The sequence below is a fragment of the Portunus trituberculatus genome, chromosome 15, assembly GCF_017591435.1.
Source record: "Portunus trituberculatus isolate SZX2019 chromosome 15, ASM1759143v1, whole genome shotgun sequence".
In the NCBI taxonomy this organism is placed as follows: Eukaryota; Metazoa; Arthropoda; class Malacostraca; order Decapoda; family Portunidae; genus Portunus; species Portunus trituberculatus.
In genome coordinates, this window is record NC_059269.1 from 3,866,129 (window position 1) to 3,889,875 (window position 23,747).

At 43.6% G+C, this 23,747-nt stretch overlaps 1 long non-coding RNA gene across 1 annotated transcript in view; it reads left to right on the forward strand.

Moving 5' to 3' along the window:
• Window positions 1–23,747, forward strand: part of LOC123504027 — a 58,582-nt gene that overhangs the window by 5,062 nt on the left and 29,773 nt on the right. The window contains exon 2 of the long non-coding RNA XR_006674682.1: window positions 8,296–8,374. This is a non-coding gene — a long non-coding RNA (uncharacterized LOC123504027). The remainder of the gene's footprint in view (window positions 1–8,295; window positions 8,375–23,747) is intronic.

The window sequence follows — 23,747 nt, forward strand, 5'->3', positions numbered from 1 at the left end:
GGGGAGAATGGACGTTACGGACTGACTCTAGGGTTTGTGGGGATGGGGAGATAACACGGTGGGTAATCGCGGTTATGAACAAAAATACTTGTAGAAATGGGAGAACTTGCAGAGTGGAAAGTTAGGAAAGAGAGAAGGGAAGTAAGAGGAAAATAAGCTGAATGGAAAAAAATACAAGAAAAAAGAAGAGGGGAAAAAAATCAGTAGAGACGAGAAGGTGGATGGTAAAGGATGAGTGAAGCTCCAGTGAACAAGAATGAAGCTCATGTTGCAAAAGAAGCAAATGCACTCATATAAAAGCTAGACTGAAGTATGTCCTAGCAACAAATTCACTACATAGGTAAGAGTTTGAAAAGGAGCGCTCGATACATCCACGTCAGAAAAACCTCTGCTAACAATCATCGAGCGAACAATCTTTCAGCAATGAACTGAACTCATGATAGGTGTAACACAGTCCCCAATTAAGGTGCGATAGACGAAGCCATGAGATAAAGAGTGAAGACATCTTGGAGGGGGAAAGATCACGTGATGGTATGCATTACTTTCCTGTAAAACCACATCGCATGAGCCAAGCGGTGACTAACGATCGACATTCTAGGAAAACATTACAGGATTCGAAGTAAAGACGTAAAGTAAAGGAGGAGGGAGAAGAGAAGGATTGGGGAGAGGAGAACTAGGAAGAAAGAAGATATTAAAAGATGATGAAATAGAAGGAAAGGGAGAGAGAGAAATGTCAAGAGGAATGAAGAATGAGGGAATAAGTTGAAGCGAACAGAAGAACGAGGAAAAGATATAACTAAGAAGAAAAGAAATAAAGATTGGAGAATAAGCAAATGAGGAAGGGAGACGAGAGGATGAGATTGCAAGATGAGTAATTGCAAGAAGGGAAGGGAGAGGAAGAGGTAGAGGAAGTGTTAAAAGGTGATGAAAGGATTAAAAAAGATCACTAGGGCTTAAGAAATTCGTGAGTCTCTTGGGTTTTTCCAGCACGTGAATGATTTCGTGACATTCTGGACAGGTGACGGTGAGAGAGAGAGAGAGAGAGAGAGAGAGAGAGAGAGAGAGAGAGCGTGATAGGTTACTTCAATACACACGTAAGGCAGAACATTAACAGTGGGGTCAGTAAATGTGATCAATAGGATGATTCTTTATTGTTTATTGAATACCATGACATCATTACCTGCGATTTAGCTATATTTATTAATATTGCTGCTGCTGCTGCTGCTGCGTCGTCTACTGCTACACTACACTACACTTCTATTACTACTGCTACTGCTACTACTACTGCTACTGCACTATTGTTGCTATATACTACTACTACTACTACTACTACTACTACTACTACTACTACTACTACTACTACTACTGCTGCTGCTGCTACTGCTACTACATTACTGTTACTACACAACTTCTACCATTACTACTATACTACTATACTTTCTCTGGTAAACTCTGGAACTCCCTGCCTGCTTCTGTATTTCCATCTTCCTACGACTTGACTTCTTTTAAGAGGGAGGTTTCAAGACATTTGTCCCTCACTTTTTTGGATAACCCTTATTATCTTTAAGGGATCTGACAACCCAGTGGGCCTTTTTTTTCCATTTTTTGTTGTCCTTGGCCAGTGTCTTCTCCTGCATAAAAAAATACTACTACTACTACTACTACTACTACTACTACTACTACTACTACTACTACTACTACTACTACTACTACTGCCACCACCACTATATTATTATTATCATTATTATTATTGTTTTTTTTTTTCTCTTGTTCCTTTTCTTTCTTCTTCCTTCTTCTTCTTCTTCTTCTTCTTCTTCTTCTTCTTCTTCTTCTTCTTCTTCTTCTTATCTCTTTCTTCTTCTTTTCTTTTCTTCTTCTTCTTCTTCTTCTTCTTCTTCTTCTTATTATTATTATTATTATTGTTCTTCGTCTTCTTCGTCTTCTTCGTCTTCTTCGTCTTCGTCTTCGTCTTCGTCTTCTTTTTTTTTTCTTCTTCTTCTTCATATTATTATTATTATTATTATTATTATTATTATTATTATTACCATCATTATTAATTTATTTATGTATTTATTATCATTCTATTTGTTTGTGCTCGCAGAAGAAAATGACATTGAGAAAAAAGACAATACGGAAACATGATCATTGATAATCACGGCATTGAGTTCTAAATATCTCGCCTTCTAAAAACATTGTTAAAATATCACGTATACAATTTTTTCATATTTCAACCTTTAAAAGAGAGAGAGAGAGAGAGAGAGAGAGAGAGAGAGAGAGAGAGAGAGAGAGAGAGGTGGAGGACAGGTAAATATTTTATCTATTTTCACCCTTAATTAGCTTCACGTACATACACACACACGTACATACATACCTTGGGTGGCGAACATTAAGGCGAGTACGCACCTCTTGTTTACCTGTCACTCCCGCGCCCTAATGAGCCGCCCGCCGCCCGCACCTCGACCTCTCGCGGTTCAATTCGTTACCTCTTATTTGTTATACCATTTGTTCATCGCCTGTAAATCTTCCACTCGTGTCGCCTTCAATTACACGTGTATTTGTTATGTCTTTCACCTGCTCTTTCTTTCCTGTGTGTGTTTTTTTAATGTTTGATTTTCTTTTCGTCCTATACTTTTGTTTTTTTGTGTATTTTTATTACTTCATAGATTTATAGAGAAGAGAGAGAGTCTAACTACGATTTTGAAAGTAGGTTACATATTAGACGAAATGCACACGTAGTTGTATGTTTATTTGTTTTTTAGTTTTATTTCTCTTCAATACGTTTTCTTTTTGCTGCTTCATGGATCAAGGAAGGAAGATTGAGTTGAAGATTGAGTGACCTTACAACTAATGCACGTAGATTATGCATGCAACTACAGATAAATAGTAGAGGGTTCGTAGATCGATAAGTATTGCATCTAGTCAATAACGAACAACAAATACTGGCAGTAAACTAAGCGCTGAAGAAAATGCCGATCAAAATCATGTGGGGCTTCGAAAAATAAAGGAAGCTTCGGTGTTATGTAAAAGTTTAACTCAATTCTGCCAAGTGGTGTTTATGTCCATTTCATGATGTGGGTTTGGGAATTACTGCGAATCATGTGTTGTTTGTTTGCGCTTCGTGACTTTCAGACCTATTAAGCTTGAGTGTTTTTATATGGCCCTTGTTTAATTATTTCAAGGTATCGGACAGATATAGGCTTAAGTGTCTTCACAATGTTTTATTTCAACAAACTCTCATGATTATCTTCACGCAAAGATAGGTGGACAAGAGATAGACAAAGACAGATACATAAACGGTAGACAGACGATGGACAGAGAGAGAGATGGAAAAATGGGTGAACAGACAAGCAGACAGACGCATAGAGGTAGACAGGTAAACAGGAAATAGATATAGACAGGTGGATAGACAGATAAGCAGATGGTAGATCGATAGATTGATATAATATAGACTGATAGAGGGACATAGAGAAGGGAAACAAATACAAAGGTAAAGTGGTAAACAGAAAATATATACAGACAAGCAGATAGATTGGTAGACAGATAGACAAGCAAAGGGAGGTAGACAGATAGTACACAGAAGATAGATAGATACAAACTAATTGCGTAGATGGACGATAGATAAAACAGACGTGACAAAGGGAAGGAGACAGACAGCCAGAGAAACAGACAGGTACACAGGAGATAGACATGTAAAAGCAAAATTAACAGACAGGTAGGCAAAAGATAGGCTGACAGAGGAAAGGGAGACACGGTTCGTAGGGGGAGGAACCTTGGGTCTGTAATGCATCTTGTCTCCGTGAGTCGTGGCAGGAGGTTCACATCGGCAGTGGCGGCGGCGGCAGTGTAGCCAACCCCAGCTTCCCCACTAGCACGTTGCACAGAGCATCAACAAAAAGCTGACAGGAAAATAGAGCAACATGAAACAATTCCTGAGCGAGTAGATTAGTATTTCTCAAGAGTTTCATGTCAAGAATAAGTTTTTTTTTCCTGAAAGCAAACGTTACGCAACTCTGAAAAAACTATTGCAAGATTATATTATTAGGTATCAGTTGGCGTTTGGCAGCAGGAAGAGTCGACAGTCCCGTCAGCTTGTTAATCCAAATCGTCCTTATGTCCCGCGGCGAGTTTATTAGGGTATTTCCCTTACCCAGGCCAGGTGTGCGGAAGCTACCTGAGTTAATTGCTGCCCTAAACTTGCGCCGTGTCGTAAATAATAATGACTCGTTGACCGTCTCTGTAATTTTGCTCTTTAAGTTTCCTGATTCGAGTATGTACGTATGTATGCATATACTAGGTAGGTAGTTAGGTAGATAGGTAAGTATGATTGTGTGTGTGTGTGTGTGTGTGTGTGTGTGTGTATGTGTGTCTGTACGTATACATGCATGTATGTATATTGTCAAAGAACTAGTATTCACGTCTTACTGACTATTTGTGTAAGAGAAAAAAAATACCATCTTAGTTCGAACGCCACTTCAGCATCAACGATTCCCACACACAACCAGCCATACATGGACACCAACTTTCCTCGAACCACTCAGAGGAAGACGCTTAGAAGAGAAACGCATCTGAGATAAGCTTGATGTCGCTAATTAAAAGACTCCTACTTCCCTTTTAGTCTCTCGTCATCACCCGGTAAAGTCCAAGGCCAGTGTAGCTGCAACAAAAACTTTAGAGAGGCCGGGTACGGGAGGGAGGGAAGGAGGGTGGGTGGGAAGGAGGGTTGGACGTAGGAGAGAGGGAAGGGAAGGAGTACCGGGGCGTAATTAATGTGGCGGTAATGGATCGTGGCACAGGTGTTTATCTCCTTATTTCAGTCGAGGAGGTCGTGATAAGAGTGAGAGTGGAGTCAAGTAGTTGGTGGAGCGTTAATTGTTGACTTAGAGCGATTAAACAGGGAAACTTTTTTATTTTCTTCCTGTTTTGTCCTATTTTAGACTCTCTCTCTCTCTCTCTCTCTCTCTCTCTCTCTCTCTCTCTCTCTCTCTCTCTCTCTCTCTCTCTCTCTCTCTATGTCTTCAAGAAAACGTTAGGAATTTTTCTCTGTATAAAGGAAAGAAGGAATGTGCCACTATGACTAACCAGCGATTAAAAGCCACGTCATGCTGATAGAGAAGGAGGAGGAGGAGGAGGAGGAGGAGGAGGAGGAGGAGGAGGAGGAGGAGGAGGAGGAGGAGGTAGTTTCCGGCACGTGGCGGCTGCTTCCGGCTGCTCCTCCTTGCAAGACATTTAACATCGAGGTGCAGCTGCTCGTGTTTTCACCTGCGCGTCCTCATTATCTACTCGTCTTCCTCCCTCTCCTTCTCCCGTACTCATCCCTGCTTACCTCTCCAGCCCATATTCAGAAATAGCGTTCCTCTCTCAACACGACTAATTTCCAAGGCTACTGAAGTGATAAGCCGAATTTTCAAGCGTGTTTCTTCTGTAAATGATATAGAAATCTTGTTAATCTATCAATAGAACCCAAAAATAGACTTCATAAACCGCGTATCTTCAATTAGAGCGTTTTGAAAGTAGTGAAGGTTAGGCCAGAGATGTTTCAATATGTGGTTTTTTAGTCCTGTGCCTCATCTTCACCCTTACTCCATTCCTCATCTCTCTACTTACCACAATAGTCCTGCCCAGGCTTTCTCATCGCCCCTGTCCTGCTCCTTGTCTCGGATCAGTTCGTCACCCCTCATCCGTTCTTGTCCCTTCCCTCTGTTCCTATCATCACCCAGCCCATCACCTCCCAGGCCCACCCATTACTCAGCCCTTCTCACTCTGACTCGTTCATTACATCTGTTTGTCTCTCTTTACCTCTTTCCCCCCTTTTAGATTGCCTAGCTCTCTCTCTCTCTCTCTCTCTCTCTCTCTCTCTCTCTCTCTCTCTCTCTCTCTCTCTCTCTCTCTCTCTCTCTCTCTCTCTCTCTCTCTCTCTCTCTCTCTCTCTCTCTCTCTCTCTCTCTCTCTCTCTCTCTCTCTCTCTCTCTCTCTCTCTCCTTTCCCATCCTTTCGATCCTTTTCTATCCTTCCTTCCTTCCCTTCCTCTTCCTTCCTCGCTTCTTTCTATCTAGCCTCCTTCCTAAGCCCTTTCCTCCCTCCTTCCCTCCCTCCCTCCCTCCCTCCCTCTCTTTTCCTCTCATCCTCACCTCATCTAACTGCTCACACCTGCCCAGGCATTAATTAGCCTCATTTATCGCGTTTTGGGCCTTGACGAGGCGGCCTTCTGAGTCCTTATTTGTGGGGTACAGCGGGGGACACAATCGAGGGCCGGCTGTTCCCCCTCAAGCACCCGCAGCGGCACATCAGTAGGGGAGGCGTTGAAGTAGAACGTGTTAATGTAGGGTGACTAAATAATCCGCTTGAGTCAGTTTTTGAGCAGGTTAGGTTTGTGTGTCTTGTGTATGACTCCAAGTTGTATGTACATAACGTTTTCTTTCTCCCGCCTATAGGAGATGGATGCTCACGACTCTCCTCAGTATTAAATTTACGTTTTCTTTTCCCGTGTCTCCTATTTTGCCGCCACGGTGTTCACGGATTAATCTTCTTTTTCCATCGCTAAGATCCGCTACTTTGACTTATCAGCCAACCTCCTCCCTCTTCCCTACCCACCCTCCCACTGTCTCCCGGCCCTCTCTTCCCCTAGCGGCGTTCCAGACAAAGGACTCAGGTGAGGAAGAGTTCCCTCGTAGTTTCTCTGTCCAAAAACAACTTGGAAGGATCAATGACCCAGTTCCGGTCGCTTACCTGGGAACACCTGCTCGTGGCGGACACCTGGATGGAGGTGATGAAGGAGGCTCTGGCCCTCGCGACGCATTACCACACCCACCGCGCCACGCCCACCACGCCCGCCACTTCGAACCACAGCACACCACAACACACCTGCTTTATAACGCCTCCCGCTAACCACATCCACCACATCCATCCCGTCTTATCTTTCCTAAGCATTAAGCTCTCCACACCAGTCACCACAGCCACACTCCCTCGTCAGTTTCCCCATGACACGCCCAGCGCATCAGTCACCATGCCTCGCCTCTCTTACCCTCTCGCAGTACCATCAGGCCCAGTCCTCTGCTTCTCTTATAATGTCGCTATTAAACTGCGTTACTTCAAGTCTTGGTCGTCATACCAACAGCCGCCTGATTATGAAAAGAACGCACAGAAGGCGTTGACATTGAATTGCTTCTGTTACTTCTGTACATTAGCGGCTCATATTTCATTCATGTATTCTGCTCAGTAAGTTTTTTTTTTCTTCTTCAGCAGCACACACGTGTTGTGCCTCACTTGACTGGGCACACTGTAAATTGCAACATTATTACCAAATATTTCACTACTTTTCAGCTGCATATTTAGAAAAATAAAAAAAAGTTCAGATATTTAATCAAGAATTGTGTGTGTGAGTTGGCCACACTTAGGCTCTGAATAGGAAAGAAACGAAAGAGAAAAGAAAAAGGAATAGTGCAAAGTGGAAGCTGTTTCTTGGCTTTGGAGGGAGATTTTTCAAGTCTACGGGTGCTGCTCTCCCAGTACAGAGTAATCATAGTGGTTAGCTATTCAAAGAGAGTCTGTGAATAGATAATTGAATTAGCTGCTCTGTGTACTCATTAGCATCGTTTTGATATCATATCTTCTCTATTCCACCATACATAAATCATAAATTAATTTTCAACCTAGAAGTAGACTATTTTGTTTTAATACTGATGATCAAAAAAATAATTGCTAAAAATTCTTAGGCTTGCTTCCTCTCCTCATCCCCAGCAAACATTAGTAACATTTTGAGATAGTGTTTTCTGTCGGACGAACAATCAAAACCCAAACTATTTTTTAACGTAGAAATAGACTCTTGTGTTTCATATGTTAGAAATGTTAGAAATAATGATGCCAAATTAATCGTCAAAAAATCCTTGCCTTGTCTAGCCTCCTCATCTGACAGTAAATTTTAATAACATTCGAGCACAGCGAGTCAAAGATAACTAGAGAAAACAAAGCCCCCGCGAAGATAGAAGGTGACTCATTTCCACAGTTACGCGATCAAAACTAGAGCATGGCAGTTAGTTTGACTTGTGTGGCAGTTAGTGTTCAACGGAGAAAGACAAGGCTTTTCCGACGGTTTTGAATGCGATTGTCACTCTTATCTATCTATTTATTGAAAAAGAAGTAAACATTTGACGTCGTACAAATTAAAGTTACCAAATTTCTCTCTCTCTCTCTCTTAGCATCATATGGGCGCAATTTTGTTTATCTATGAATATTATTTCCCTTTCTTCCTTCCCTCTTTCCACACTTTACCATGAAGTGTATTTTTTGTTTTTGCAGAAGATGGAAGTGAAGGACATTAGCAGTAAGAAGCAAAGCAGCGAGTGAAAACACGGACGTTAGAGAAAGAATGAAACAAGTTAGTGCATTTGTTTCCTTGGTGCCTCATTAGGCCATTAATCACACTTGTTTTGACGTTGCTTTCATGTGGTCTGGTTCTAATTTTACTGGATAACATTGCGTAATCACTAACAATTTTCTTCAAGGACTCTGCTTTCTGCTTCTGCTTCTAATTTTGTTTTATTCATTATGTAATCATAACTAAAAACAACACAGCTCAGTTATTTATAATTTAGATTACAACAAATTTGGTGTGAGTGATGTGTTACTTAGCCACTTCCCCCGTGAACACACACTTAGATATTTTCCTATTTTGTTTTTTCCTTAATCAATATGTCATTTTAATATGGCCACTGATTGGGAGTGTGATTTTTAGAGGTAATATTTGGATTCATGAGTGTTTGAAGTAGGTGATAAACGCTTGTTCGTCAAGATATTTGTAACATTACGTGACGTCAAGTAATTATCTCATAAATTATAAAACTGCGTTGTGGAAGGAAATTGGAACATCTATATATCATCGCATTATTCGCCTTGAACAAAACGATTCTGATAGTGAAGTGTACAAACATGTGACCCACAAAAAAACTGATGTTGCAAGAGCCTGTGAATTTCAAGTCAAGGAATAGAGAACAGATTATTTTTAGAACGTATGCGCTACTTTGCAGTAAGTAATTAACTACCATGTGCAAAAGTTACGACCTTACGAGCAGAAACATTGCATAATCTTTAGGAGAGCTTACGGGGCTGCCGTGGTACAGTGGAACCATGCGTGCTTTGGAGTCTGAGGGGTCTCCAAGCGCATGGGTTCGAATCCTGTCCACGGTCCGAGTGTAGGTTAGGCTTCCTCACTCGAGGCAACGGTTTCCTAGCGAGTGGGCTTTGAGATAGGAGGTACCCCAAAAAAGTATCCCCTTTAGCCCATAAACTCCCGTGAAAAGCCCACATGGTAAAATAAAAAAAAGTCAGATTTTTAATGACGAGCCTGAAAGATATTTAAAGATATTGAGGAATAAACATATCTAAAAAAGTTTGAATATAGTGAGCGAAAGTAGAATTGGTAATCAAATAATGTGCTTTAGTGTGAAATGTTTCATAGAAGATTACATCCTACCCCAGACAACTGTACCTTCCCCGGAAACTGAACGCGTATGTCAAGGTCGCTCTTCTCTCTTCCTTCCTCCTTCCCTCCCTCCTTCCCTCCCTCCTTACCTCCCTCCATTCCTCCGTGCGCCAACCTTGAAGGAGTGTATCCCGGGGCAACAGCGTCACATCGACGCCTCCAGTCATAGCCACTCTACCAAACCAACTTGATTTTTTTCTCAGTTTTTTGTACATCCAATCTAAAAATTTCACTTTAAACATCCACTAAAGACGCACTTACACGTAAACAATAAATATGAAATACACACACACACACACACACACACACACACACACACACACACACACACACACACACACACACACACACACACACACACACACACACACACACACACACACACACACACACACACACACACACACACACACACACACACACACACACACACACACACACACACACACACACACACACACACATTTCAATTTTGCCATTTACGATTCGAGGCGTGGTTTAATTTAACTATTGATAGTTTACCTATTCATTAAGGAGTCCTGCCTGGAGGTGTGAGAGTCGCTTTCTCCTCAGGGACACGCTGCACGCCCGTCCCAAGCACAGGTCCTCGTGTTCCTGGTGCCCTCGATCTAGCGGGGCGACCGGGCGTGACTCTGGCGTGGAATAAAGTGATTTTTGTGAGAGATAGACGTGCAATTGTTGTGATGTTTATTATGTACCGTGTGTGTGTGTGTGTGTGTGTGTGTGTGTGTGTGTGTGTTTGAGCGTAGGTTCTGTTTAATTTTTATTTTTTCTTACCTCTTCCTTCTTATCTCCTCCTCCTTCTCCTCCACTTGTTGGCCTCTCACGTCTTCATCGTCCGTGTCACCAGCCCCTGCAACCTCCTCATGCTTATCACTTTATATCAGAAAATCAGTGTTGCAGAGAGACAAACTGTTACTATATGACAAGATGCTTATCCTTGTCCTCAACTGACATTTTCCCTTTTGTCCTCCTGCCTCCTTACTACCCTTTCCTCTTATCCCCTTCTCCTCCTCCTCTTCCTCTTCCTCTCCTCCACGTAGCACCAACACACATGTCACCCTCAAAATATCTGCCGCGGTCGAGACAGTGTTGCGCCGCGGTTAGGATCGTCGCCGTGATAAAGTCTATAAACACGAAAAATGGAATGCAAGATTGTGGTTATCAGGGAGCGATCAGGGTAAGAAGGCTCCGTCCCTGCCGTGTGTGTGTGTGTGTGTGTGTGTGTGTGTGTGTGTGTGTGTGTGTGTGTGTGTGTGTGTGTGTGTGTGTGTGTGTTTGTGTGTGTGTGAGTGAATGGGAGAGAGAGGAGTAAAAAATAATGTTACAAGTGCACTAAATATTCATACACATGTGCTTATAATTTCTTATTCTATGATGTGTTTTGCTCTATGATTTTCATATTAGTTGTAGATGATCGCTCAGTACGGGGAGTGTTTGTCTATTAGTAATATGGAATTGGTGGAGCCACTGACTACTGCTATTATAAGGGCAGTACTTGATTTGTGTTTGCAAGAAATACTGTGATAATTTTCGAGTAATAAAAGTGTTTTAAAACTGCAAATTAAAACCTTACTTTGAAATCCTAACTATTTCAATATTATGACACACACACACACACACACACACACACACACACACACACACACACACACACACACACACACACACACACGCGCGCGCACACGCACACGCACACGCACACACACACATGTCGCCCGGTAGCTCAGTGGTTAGAGCGCTGGCTTCACAAGCCAGAGGACCGGGGTTCGATTCCCCGGCCGGGTGGAGATATTTGGGTGTGTCTCCTTTCACGTGTAGCCCCTGTTCACCTAGCAGTGAGTAGGTACGGGATGTAAATCGAGGAGTTGTGACCTTGTTGTCCCGGTGTGTGGTGTGTGCCTGGTCTCAGGCCTATCCGAAGATCGGAAATAATGAGCTCTGAGCTCGTTCCATAGGGTAACGTCTGGCTGTCTCGTCAGGGACTGCAGCAGATCAAACAGTGACACACACACACACACACACACACACACACACACACGCGCGCGCACACGCACACACACACATACACATGTCGCCCGGTAGCTCAGTGGTTAGAGCGCAGGCTTCACAAGCCAGAGGACCGGGGTTCGATTCCCCGGCCGGGTGGAGATATTTGGGTGTGTCTCCTTTCACGTGTAGCCCCTGTTCACCTAGCAGTGAGTAGGTACGGGATGTAAATCGAGGAGTTGTGACCTTGTTGTCCCGGTGTGTGGTGTGTGCCTGGTCTCAGGCCTATCCGAAGATCGGAAATAATGAGCTCTGAGCTCGTTCCGTAGGGTAACGTCTGGCTGTCTCGTCAGGGACTACAGCAGATCAAACAGTGAAAACACACACACACACACACACACACACACACACACACACACACACACACACACACACACACACACACACACACACACACACACACACACACAGTCCCCTGATCAAAAGCGTGCGAACATAAATACTTTAATAGACGACATATGAAATTACTTGACTGATGCAAATATTTCTCAACGTTTGGCATTTAATCGGATTATTGCCGGACGAGTTTAGTCTTGACACGCTTGTAGGGATGAGGAATGTTGGGTAGCAGGTGACAGAGGTGAAGGTGTGGCCGCTTCAACCCCCCAACTGTGTGTGTGTGTGTGTGTGTGTGTGTGTGTGTGTGTGTGTGTGTGTCAGTGCATGTCTGGAAGGTCAACTATAAGAAGAAAGTATCAGAGCGATTTTAATAATATTTGTCACTGCTGGTATGAGAGAGAGAGAGAGAGAGAGAGAGAGAGAGAGAGAGAGAGAGAGAGAGAGAGAGAGAGAGAGAGAGAGAGAGAGAGAGAGAGAGACAGACAGACAGAGAGAGACAGAGAGAGACAGAGACATAAAAGTGCTTCATATTAATTTTGGAAACGCTAGTCACTCGTTGATAGGATGGCGGAAAACGCAAGACAGCAATATGTGTTCATGATCTGCTTTTACCTACTTGTTATTTGCTTGGAATTTCCCCTCGGCAGATGAGTTGGTTTCCCCGCAATGAGAGACTCGGAAAAGCCCTGGGGATCCAATGATAACCCAACAGGAAACGGCAGAAGCAGCAACTATGCGCTTTAGTTTATCTTTATTTTTTTTTCGCTCCGCATACCAAGCAAGGCGATTTAGAAGGGCTGGTAGGGGGTAGAGAGAGAGAGAGAGAGAGAGAGAGAGAGAGAGAGAGAGAGAGAGAGAGAGAGAGAGTACTATTTATTATGCATGCATGGTTGTATAGATCCGCATACATAATCACATAGATTTATACGTGTATATAGAATGATTTTTTTTCCTTCATTCTTTTTCCTTTATTTCCTCCCTAAAATGTAACTAGCTGAAATTAGTTCTCTTGTGCTATATGTAGATCAAACAAAGGTTTATATTAACTAGTAGAGACATCACATGACGGGTAGAGACTGGCTTTTCTCTTACACGGAGAGAGAGAGAGAGAGAGAGAGAGAGAGAGAGAGAGAGAGAGAGAGAGAGAGAGAGAGAGAGAGAGAGAGAGAGAGAGAGAGAGAGAGAGAGAGAGAGAGAGAGAGAGAGAGAGAGAGAGAGAGAGAGAGAGAGAGAGAGAGAGAGAGAGAGAGAGAGAGAGAGAGAGAGAGAGAGAGAGAGAGAGAGAAATGCACAACATACCCAAGGCATCGTAAATTACCCGCTTCAGGTCAGTAATTATTTTCAAATTTACACCGATTTTCGCAAGACTTGGGGAGTGGAAGCTGGCCGCGCAGCACTTTGGCCGGGTGTAACTGGCGGGTGCGGGTCGGGTGTGGGCGGAGGAGTCACGCTAAACGAGGGTGGGTGAGAGGAGGCAGTCACGGAGGCCCCACCCGCCTGATGGAGAGCCGAAAAAAGGACGTTCTCGCTACCAAATTGCAGGTAGACTTCATAATTTTTTTGCTGCTTTTATCTATATTTCAACTCACGTCGCCATTTATTTATATTTTTCTATAATGTTCTTACGTTTTGGTTTTCCTCTCGATTCTGTTCCAAAAATTGTCTAAAGCGTCTTTCAGTAATACCGATATGCGATGATTTTCTGTATTAGATCCCAAGACAAGAGCGAACACACACACACACACACACACACACACACACACACACACACACACACACACACACACACACACACACACACACACACACACACACACACACACACACACACACACACACACACACACACACACACACACACACACACACACACACACACACACACACACACACACACACACACACACACACACACACACACACACACACACACACACACACACACACACACACACACACACACACACACACACACACACACACACACACACACACACACACACACACACACACACACACATACACACACACACACACACATTCAGGATATTCTCTACAGTAACATTCATTCGTAAGTCAACAATTAATTCCAGCCCTGCATGAACCCCCAGCATTAGCATGTTGTCTGGTGGGGTGAGTTCGGAGCCCTCGGAGGCACGTTCGACCCCCCGCTGCCTTCATATCTTCAATAACTCCATTATACTTAAGATGGTGTCGTTTTTAATGGAAGAAAACCCGCTAAGTGACTCGCGGTAATTATAATAGTAAAGACAAGTGGTGTATAACTCAAATTTTATTCATTTCCGTTTTCCACCTCGCTGCAGAGTGCTTGGCCGGGTTTTTATTCATTTGCCCTTCGTTTTTCACCTTTTTTTTCCTCCTCCTCCTTCTCTTTCTCTGGATGGTGGTGGTAGTGGTGGCGGTGGTGTGAGGTGAGTGTGCCGAATGAGAGTGATGCAGCGTGGTGATGTACTAAGCCAGCTAGCAACTCCTCCTCCTCTTCCTCCTCCCTGTTCCTCCCTCCTCCTCCTCCCTGTTCCTCCATCCTCTTCCTCCCTGTTCCTCCTTCTCCTCCTCCTCCTCCTCTTCCTCCCTGTTCTTCCTTCTCCTCCTCCTCCCTGTTCCTCCTCCTCCTCCTCCTTGTTCCTCCTCCTCCCTCTTGTTCCTCCTCCTTCCTCCTGTTTCTCCTCCTCCTCCTCCTCCTCCTCCTTCTCCTTCTCCTTCTTCTCCTTCTCCTTCTCCTTCTCCTCTCCTCCTCCTCCTCCTCCTCCTCCTCCTCCTCCTCCTCCTCCTCCTCCTCCTTTCCTCCTCCTCCTCCTCCTCCTTCTCTTCCTCCTCCTCCTCTTTCTCCTCCTCCTCCTCCTCCTCCTCCTCGTCTTCTTCCCTTCTCTATTGACAGGACGCTGCGGAGAAGGGGCAGAAAAAAAAGGAAGAAACTTGAAATTTATAGTAAATGGCCATAAATTATTTTTTTATGATGACGTAAACTTTAGTGTCGACATGAGAAACTGCTGTGACAGTGAATACTCGAGAATTTGCGTGGTAATATACACTGCATATCCTGACATTATTAGATTAGCATGAGGAGAAATTTACGAGCACGCGGCTTGGACACACACACACATACACACACACACACACACACACACACACACACACACACACACACACACACACACACGTAACATATATATAGGTTTCAAATTTTTAAGATATTTTTACTCAACCACTGAAAACAAAAAATACAATGTGCCAATTAAAAAGAAAGTTAAGAAAATGTATGTCGTCTTATCAGCAAACATTACCTGGATTTCCTTAAGTTACATGAGGCACAGTGTATGTTCTCCAAGACTCCAAACTTTCTTCCCTTACGTAAGCGAGCGAGAGGAGAAACGCATGCAAGTACATAATGTATTCCGTCTGTACCATGAACTGTACTGTTTTCTAATGGGGTTCCACAGTATACTAAAGTTGATGCTGCCCTCGTATGGATTTTATTTCGAGGACCCTAGATTCGTATCGCAGTGTCATTTTTTATAGTAAGGTAGATGGGGGGTGTACGTCAGATAATGTGGATGCCGCGGGGGATAAAACCAGTAACTTGTCGGATGAATGTTTCTATAAATTCGCTGGCAAGTTTTTGTGGCGTTTCTTGACCTTGGAGGGAACGCACTACTCTGTTATCTCGCCGCTTACCTTTAATTGAGGTTCCGTACTGCTATAATAGAACCGCGCTTAGCAGCACCAAGAGTAATGCGACAGGCGAGGCACCGACACACGACACTCACACATCAAGACCTGGTTCCCTTCAGGCTGTAGTAACATCAGCACCTCTTCTCATTACCGTAGTGAGACTTGACGCGGGTATTAGTTGTGAGATGAATTCTGGTTCAGTGCTCAATGAGTGAACCCCAAGGACAGTCGCACATCTTCCAAGGACTTTACTAAGCACCACCCTAAGGAGTGAGTGACCAAGCACACGCACTCTCTCAGCCTCTCGCAGCCGCCACACACTTGCTGCCAATAAACGATAAAAGAGTGGAGGTCAGTGTCTCGTAACGTAGCTTCCATTGAACCCCGCTGTCACTTGGCGGCAATCTTATCTTATTAAACTGGGTTTATGGAAGACAGAGAGAGACTGGAGCGCCATGCTGAAAGAGGGAAAAAAATAACTGTCAAGGCAGAACACACACACACACACACACACACACACACACACACACACACACACACTCACACTCACACTCAGACGGTGAATAACCTGCTCATTGTAACCATTTCTTTTTAATCTGGCGAGGTATAGCAGTTACAAGATAAAGTATTTTCAAGGTATATCAGCTTTGTCAGCCATACGACTAATAGTAAAAGAGGCAGTAACATCATATCATACTATTAGGAATAAAGAAACACCATCTAAACCGCAGTAACAATAATAAGAAACAACAGCAAATAACAAGGATAACAAACACCATTATAATTAGTAGCAATAAAAGAAAAATCAGCAACAACAAGAGACAGAGCCATGCCCCTTCCCACCTCCCTCCTCCACCCCGAGCTCGCCTCCTCCGCCTTCAACCTCCCTCCCATCACCTTCAACCTCCCTCCCACCACCTTCAACCTCTCTCCTCCCTTCTCCCATCTCCCTCCTCCCTCCTTCTGCAGGTGCACGGGGCTCCTGCTTAATTACTCCCGGTCACTGCGAGGTGTTGAAAAAGTGGCGTTTTTTCCTGTCTTCCTAAAACATCATTTCCTTACAAAATAATGGCCGTGGCGAACACCCGAGACCTCTCATTAATACGAAATTAAACTATTGGAAGCGGCGACGGACCCAGGGAAAAAGCTTAACGAAAGGAAATTAAATGAAAATAAGTAGTGCAATAAAGTATGGTATATACCCAGATTATATTTAAGGTAACGACAGCACGCTTCTGCTTTCACCATTAGCGAGGGAGGGACACGTTCAATTGTTCTAGGTGAGCCTCAGTCTGTATGCCTTGTTAAGCGTGTCTGGCGAAAGAAAACGGATCTCATCAGCAGTAAGCAACGTGCGGAGAAAGTCGTGCCCAGGAACCCTCCCTCGTGGTACTCACCTGGAACACCTGTCTTGCCGCGTCACATTAGCGAGTCTTTTATCTCAGGTGTGTCGCCGCATTACCACCAGATTGTCCAGGACCTGTTTCTTGCGCCTCCCTCCGAACAGGTGACAGTAATTAGTAATTTGACAGAGCTTTATTGCAACAAAGAAGGTGCAATCAATTTCCTGTTGTGATTACGTCTCCCTCTTCACCTCTAATCACGCACACTCTCTGCCTCTGCCTCGCCATGGTTATTTCTTTTTTCGTAAATTGGCTCTTGTTTGTGGTAGGGAGAATGGAATGTGTAGGTGAATAAGTTGGTTTTATATGTAATAGGTATTGTTTAAGAGTTATTGGAGTGTTATTAGTAGTGCTACAGTTGTTATTGTCATTTGATGATGTTGCTGTTGTTGTTTTTGTTGTTAATAATAATAGGGATAGTAGTATTAATAGTAGCAGTTGTGGTAGTAATGAAGAGGTAGACCTGATTTATATTATTAATGTCTTCTATACCCGACGCTAGATGTTACTTTATTCTTGAAACGTTCACGTTTTTCATATTTACATTGATAGTTCTTGGTTGTGCAGCTCTTCTCATGTCTTACCGTTGCTTGCCGCCTCGCACCCTTCCCTCCATCTAGTTGCACCTACCTTCGTTATGCAAGGAACGCCCTACTTGGAGAAACGCACTCCGGAATGCAGTTAAAATCCGGAGAAATTACACTGTTTTGTCTATTTACTAAGACCTAATTAAGGACTTTAGTTTCTTAGTCAGTCAGTTCCTAATGAAATTAAGGAAAAACATTCCGGTTTATGCTGTGTGTTGTGTTTGTATGTAAAGTGAAAAACCCGTCACAGAGTTAGTGCCACATAAATATCAGTTCGGAAAGGTAAATTCATTAGCGGTAACTAGAAACCCTTATGGCTGGTACGTAGAGTTGCCTGCCGACCTTTCAACCGACCATGACCAGTGAAATGGGTAATGGAAGTTCATTCGCTTCAGCTCTGCAAAACATTTAATGATCAGTAATATCACATACGGCCAATAAATTTCTTAAAGAGCAGCGAGGCCGTTAGTGGCTAGTAACTCGGGCGGAGGTCAGAGAATTTGTTAAAAGACCAGTGAAATAGCTAATTACCATGAAACTCGTCGCGGACCGCAAAACTTATTAGATACAAGTAAATGGTTTAATTATCAGATATCGCCGGCAATGCGACGCTAATGGCTGAAAATGCGCAGTGCAGGGAAGGGGAGAAGAAGGAGAGGAAGAGGGTTTGTTCAGAGAGATTTAGAGGTAATAGAGAGAGAATGAGGTCATTAGTGGTTGGTTACATGCAAGGTTGTTATGTTTTCTGAGGTCACGAGGGAGGATAATTGTTGATAAGATGCTGAGGGCACTTGAGAGAAGTAAAGAATTTTATCTGAAATTGTGAGTGAGGCCACAATTTTATGGAGGAAACTGTAAATTTGGCAGAGGCCTTGGGAGCTGCGAAAGAAGACTTAGCATGACTTTGTTGGACGCTGAAACGAGATGAAACCTTCGCAAAGAAAACTGTGATTATTATTTTTCTCTTGGCGGTGGGATTAGAAAGAGTACAATCTGATTTACCATTGCAGAGATGGTTAGGCAGTGCGGTGCTTGAGTTGATCTCCTGCTGGTGGGGTGTGGGTGTTGACCCGTGTGCGCTGTTCGCCTCGTGCTAGGTGGAGTGAGTGAACATAACGGGAGTGTGTTTTGACGCTGTGTTCCCATCTCTTCAGATGAACAGACGGCCAGCTGACAAAAAATTGAAAGTTGTGCTAGGCCTTTCATCAACAATTGAAATCATAGAGGCTCAAGATGGCTTTGGTGTGTTTTAATGATATACTCTTATATGAGGTGTACTTAGGAGCGAATTCTGACCTACGAAATCTGTACATTACGCTTTATCTGAGCCAAACACTGGAAATTTGGTGCTAACTAATGCTAAATAGTGTCCAGTCGTGAAATCCTATAATGCTGTTATTTTTAATTCATTAAATTTTATCGAAGCATGGAGTCTGCAAGGCGGCACCAATCGCCAGGTGGATATTAATTGGCTTTTGCCATTTCGCAGAAAATGATTCGCGATGATACTTATCCTTGCAACGCTTCTCGCTTTCATGCTGATATCATCTTAACCGCACTTCAAGTTTACTTTTTTTATTTTCATCGACCCTCATTTAGCCTCGGCAAGGACGCTGCATCACCTCTGAACGTGACTACCTCATGACGCCTGATGGTAACACGTTGAACGCTGCGCTGCATCACGAACCATTACGTGCGTCATCCTGGCAGACGCTTTGATTAGTTTCGGATAGTTGTCTGCATTTCATGCCAGACTACATTGCGAAAATCTGGAACGATTTAGATTATCGTTAAGAGCGACTGATGAGTGAAGTAATAAAAGTAATGTGTCGGGTGAAGAGGGAAACAAGTCGCGCGAGGCAGACATGTTCCCACGCTGGTTTGTGCTCCAGGGACTCGAGTGTGCGACGCAGATCGTTCTCAGCTGTTAGATCAGAGCTGATCGAAAAACGTGAGAAGTTCACGGTTACACATAATTGAATCACTCATAAACGTGCGCGAGCGCGCCGTCTTACAGACATACATTACACTTACATATTCCGTACCTTTCTCCCTCCATCATTCCAGTCATCCAAGAGGGAAGGCCAAGGAAAATTTCTTCTGGGAACACAAAATTGTTGCGTCGTCTGAGTATGCAGCAAACTCCACCTGAAATAATGAAAAGAGACTGTAGTGCATATTCAGAAAATATTGCCACCCGTTTGGATGCCTCTTAAGGACGAAGTTTCACATTTCCAGAGTCGTCCCTCCGCACCCAGATGCTGCTCCTCAGCCTTCCAGCGGCCGGCGGAGCGTGAGGTGGAGGTCGTGAGGTGACTCCGCCTCCTACCGGTGGACAGCACTTGCCCCGGCGTGAGTGGTGGTGGAGAGAGTCGTGGCCACTGATCGGGAAGAGGATCAGGGGAGATTAATGAGGCAGCTTATTAGCATTTTGCATCATACACTTTGACGAACTGATTTTTTTCATGCAGGCCTCACTGAACGCGGCCTTATTCCTCACCTATGGAATATAAATTCTTTTCTTGGATTTGGTTGTGAATCTTGACTCTTGATGCAGGAGCGTGTAATGGTCATTAAGGGAGGCTCTGGAAGATGGAATGACTTGAGACACGTTACATTCGAAAATCTTGATTAGGAGATAGAAAGCTGTACGCCCTGAAAAGCTCATCATAACACTAGCTGTTAGCCTTCCTACACCTGAGACACGGCAAAGCTTAACATGGCGTTATCTAACTGGTATTTTGCATGATGTGAAAGATTTAAAATGGAGTTATGAAGTATGATGTTTATTTAAATCCTACAAGAAAAGAACATGATTTGCTTAATCTTGTGAGTGTTCTGATGCTATCTGATGAAAACACTTTACAAAAACAATAAAATGTTCGCTCCTGATGACTCCTTGAGCAGAGCGGCCAAGGAACCCTGGGCTGCGCGCTGAAGCAGCAGACCGTTCATGTGACGAGTCGCATCGCGGATGTTCTAGGGTCCTGCACTCGGCCTACTAATCACTCCACCGCTTCTCCCTCACTTCCAAGCAGCGCCTACCTCTTTTCTCGGTACCGGCGTGAGACTGGTTTGTGTACCGACACGTGATCATGTTACAAGAAGTGTAAGCCCAATTAATATCCTTCCTCGGCGCTGGTGGAGGAGAACATGGCGCGGGTTTCAGAGTACTCTGCTGTTGTCGGCAACGAGCGCACGTCCACAGGTCATTGAGGTGATGGGATGGACCACCGCGGCTGATCTGCATGCATTAAGCTGCCCCGACTGTCCCTGCAGCGCCACCACCACCATCTCCCTCTTCACCTCTCACACCGCCTCCCCGTCTATTACTATTACACTTGTCAGATCAACTAAAGAGGCAAATACCACGTGGCTAACTCCCTCAAGTGAAACCTTCTTAAGCAGCCAGACTGAATGACACGGGTGGTAGTTAGACGGCGGGTAGCGCTGTTATCGCCCCATCAAGGCCCCGAGTCACCAATAACACCCGCCATGACGGCCCCACAGAGATAACCATCGGTGGTAGAAGTAATTTAATCTCTTCAGATATAAAAGTGATGGCGTCCCCTACAGATCATTGTCCCGGTGGGAAGTAGGAGGCTGTAAATCTCACGGAGACTCGCTGGAGTTTCCTGAAGGGGCAACGCGACTCTGAGGGAGGGAGAGAAGGGAGGAGGGAAAGGGAGGGAGGAAGGATGGGTAGTGGGAACAGTCTCCGCCTCTCGTCGGGAGATACCGTCTAATCTTGCGGAGACCAAAGGGATGCGCGACACATTACCTTCTTGACTTAGTGTTGGAACGACTAGGACAAACAACGACATGCAGACTGGACTCGTAACGTGATGGAGAGAGGAAGCGAAGGAATGACAGAGGGAGGACGCCGCCCGGTGTGGAGCCCAAGCGGGTGACGGAGGAGGGAAGAAGAGAGGCAAAAGAGGTAGCTGAAAACTAAATCGTAAATTGTCCACATCTTTTCATAGTCGTAAAACGTATTCTTAGACATGATTTGTGGCAGTCAGCTTCACCACCATGAGAGAGAGAGAGAGAGAGAGAGAGAGAGAGAGAGAGAGAGAGAGAGAGAGAGAGAGAGAGAGAGAGAGAGAGAGAGAGAGAGAGAGAGAGAGAGAGAGAGAGAGAGAGAGAGAGAGAGAGAGAGAGAGAGAGAGAGAGAGAGAGAGAGAGAGAGAGAGAGAGAGAGAGAGAGAGAGAGAGAGAGAGAGAGAGAGAGAGTGTATTAACTAAAAGAGGCAAATAAGTTCTGAAAATATATTTATCTCCATGACTGTCTGTTTATTGACCAATTTAGGTACGTTAGTGATCATTGTCTCTTATAGCGGGGAGAGGAGCAAACTTCTCTCTCTCTCTCTCTCTCTCTCTCTCTCTCTCTCTCTCTCTCTCATAATAACACTTTTTATGATGTTTTGTTTTGGATTTATGAACGTAAATACTACAAAGTCATTGGCAAGTACTACCAAGAACTAGTGTGTTAAGAGTTTAGTACAGAAAAAAATGCAGAAGAAACTACGCTACGTTACTAAAGCTAAAAGTGGTTTTCCTGAATTCTTGTACGCCTGCTTTATATTTGAAGTTTTCCTCAATTCATGATGTCCTCAAGCACGCGGGGAGATGATTTAGAAATACTAGTGTGTCTCAAGGCCTAAGTGATTGCTGGTTCTAAAAAAGAATATATTTCCTTCGTGTGCAGATTTAGTCTAAAACAATATTTTGCAGTTGAGTGTGTGAGAAAGTAAAGGGAGATAAGATACGAAAAAGGTTATAATGCAAGGACAGTAAGTATCTTGCCTCGTGCACTCAATATACACATCTATTATAAAATGTTCTTTATTGATATGTGATACCTAATTAATTTTACAGCAAATTAAATTATTGTACTTGTAATTGTGGGTATGTTGCGTGTGTGTGGTGCGCAATATATTTTTTTCATGTCAAGACGGTATACTGTAGTGTTATCTGAAACTGTTGAATTGGAGGACTAATTTTACAGTCACCCATCAACACCCTCCTACCTAAACACATTAGGCTATTAAACGTCGCACAGTTTTGCATGGATTACTAAGTTAGGAATAATTGATTTTATTCTCATTTGAGCGATAATTGTAATTTGGGTGAAATAAAACCCATAATTAATGCACTGCAACACAAGATGAAAATTTAGATGTCTTACTAGTCTAGAAAATCCACCATCTATTCGAGATAAAGAGTTGGACTGCAATAAAAGTCAGCTGCGTTGGAGGAGATTGCTAGAATGACTCCATACCAACGTTACACAATAAGAATGGCTAAGGTGACAGGAAAGCGTTACTTCTCCCATTAATTAGCATGCGGCTGAGGCTGGAACCCTTGTCCATGAGATGAGGATTTAAGACCTTCACTGCAGCGCCATATCAAAAGAAACCGATTGATATCCGCCGACAGAGAACAGACGTGTGATGAGAGATGAGAGTGGAAGAAACTAACCGCTTAAATGATCGCGTGGCTATATCAGTGAAGGTTTGGTAAGAGGAATGCATTGGGAGTCAGACTCTGTTCACTATTAACCGTCGACTTGATTGCTCGACCCACTGTCTTGAACTGTTGCCTGAGAACGAGTGACCAAAAAGTTGAATTTTGATTTTATTTTTTTCTTGTAGTTTTGTAAGAGTAGTTTTCGGTGAATGAGATGGTATTGTGGTGCTACTAGTTGTGATAACTGTTAGTAGCAGTGATAATTTGGTAGAGTAGCAATAGTGGTTGGTCAGAGTAAGAGTGGAGGGTGGAGATGATGAAAGTACTGGAATTAATAGCTGTACTGATATTACTGTGATTTTAATATTGCAGTCGGGAAGTTGGTGGTGGATGGACTGTTTTACTGTTCTTACATAGATAGTACAGAAAGCAGTAACGATGATTCAAATGTCCTCGTCCTCAAATTCCTTTCGGCTCGTAGAATACCCACGCAGCTGCAGTTAACATTTTCTATACTTGCGGCACACAGCATTTACCTCCTTTATAACCCAACATAGCCTTTGATATCTGCTCTACTCATGCATTCAACAACACTAATCCTCTTCGACACCACCACTATATGGCTGCGATAAGCATAGTTTCCACTCCCCTGCATTCACTTTATAACGGTCATCAGTAGCCCCGTACTCCTAACACACACGTACTCCA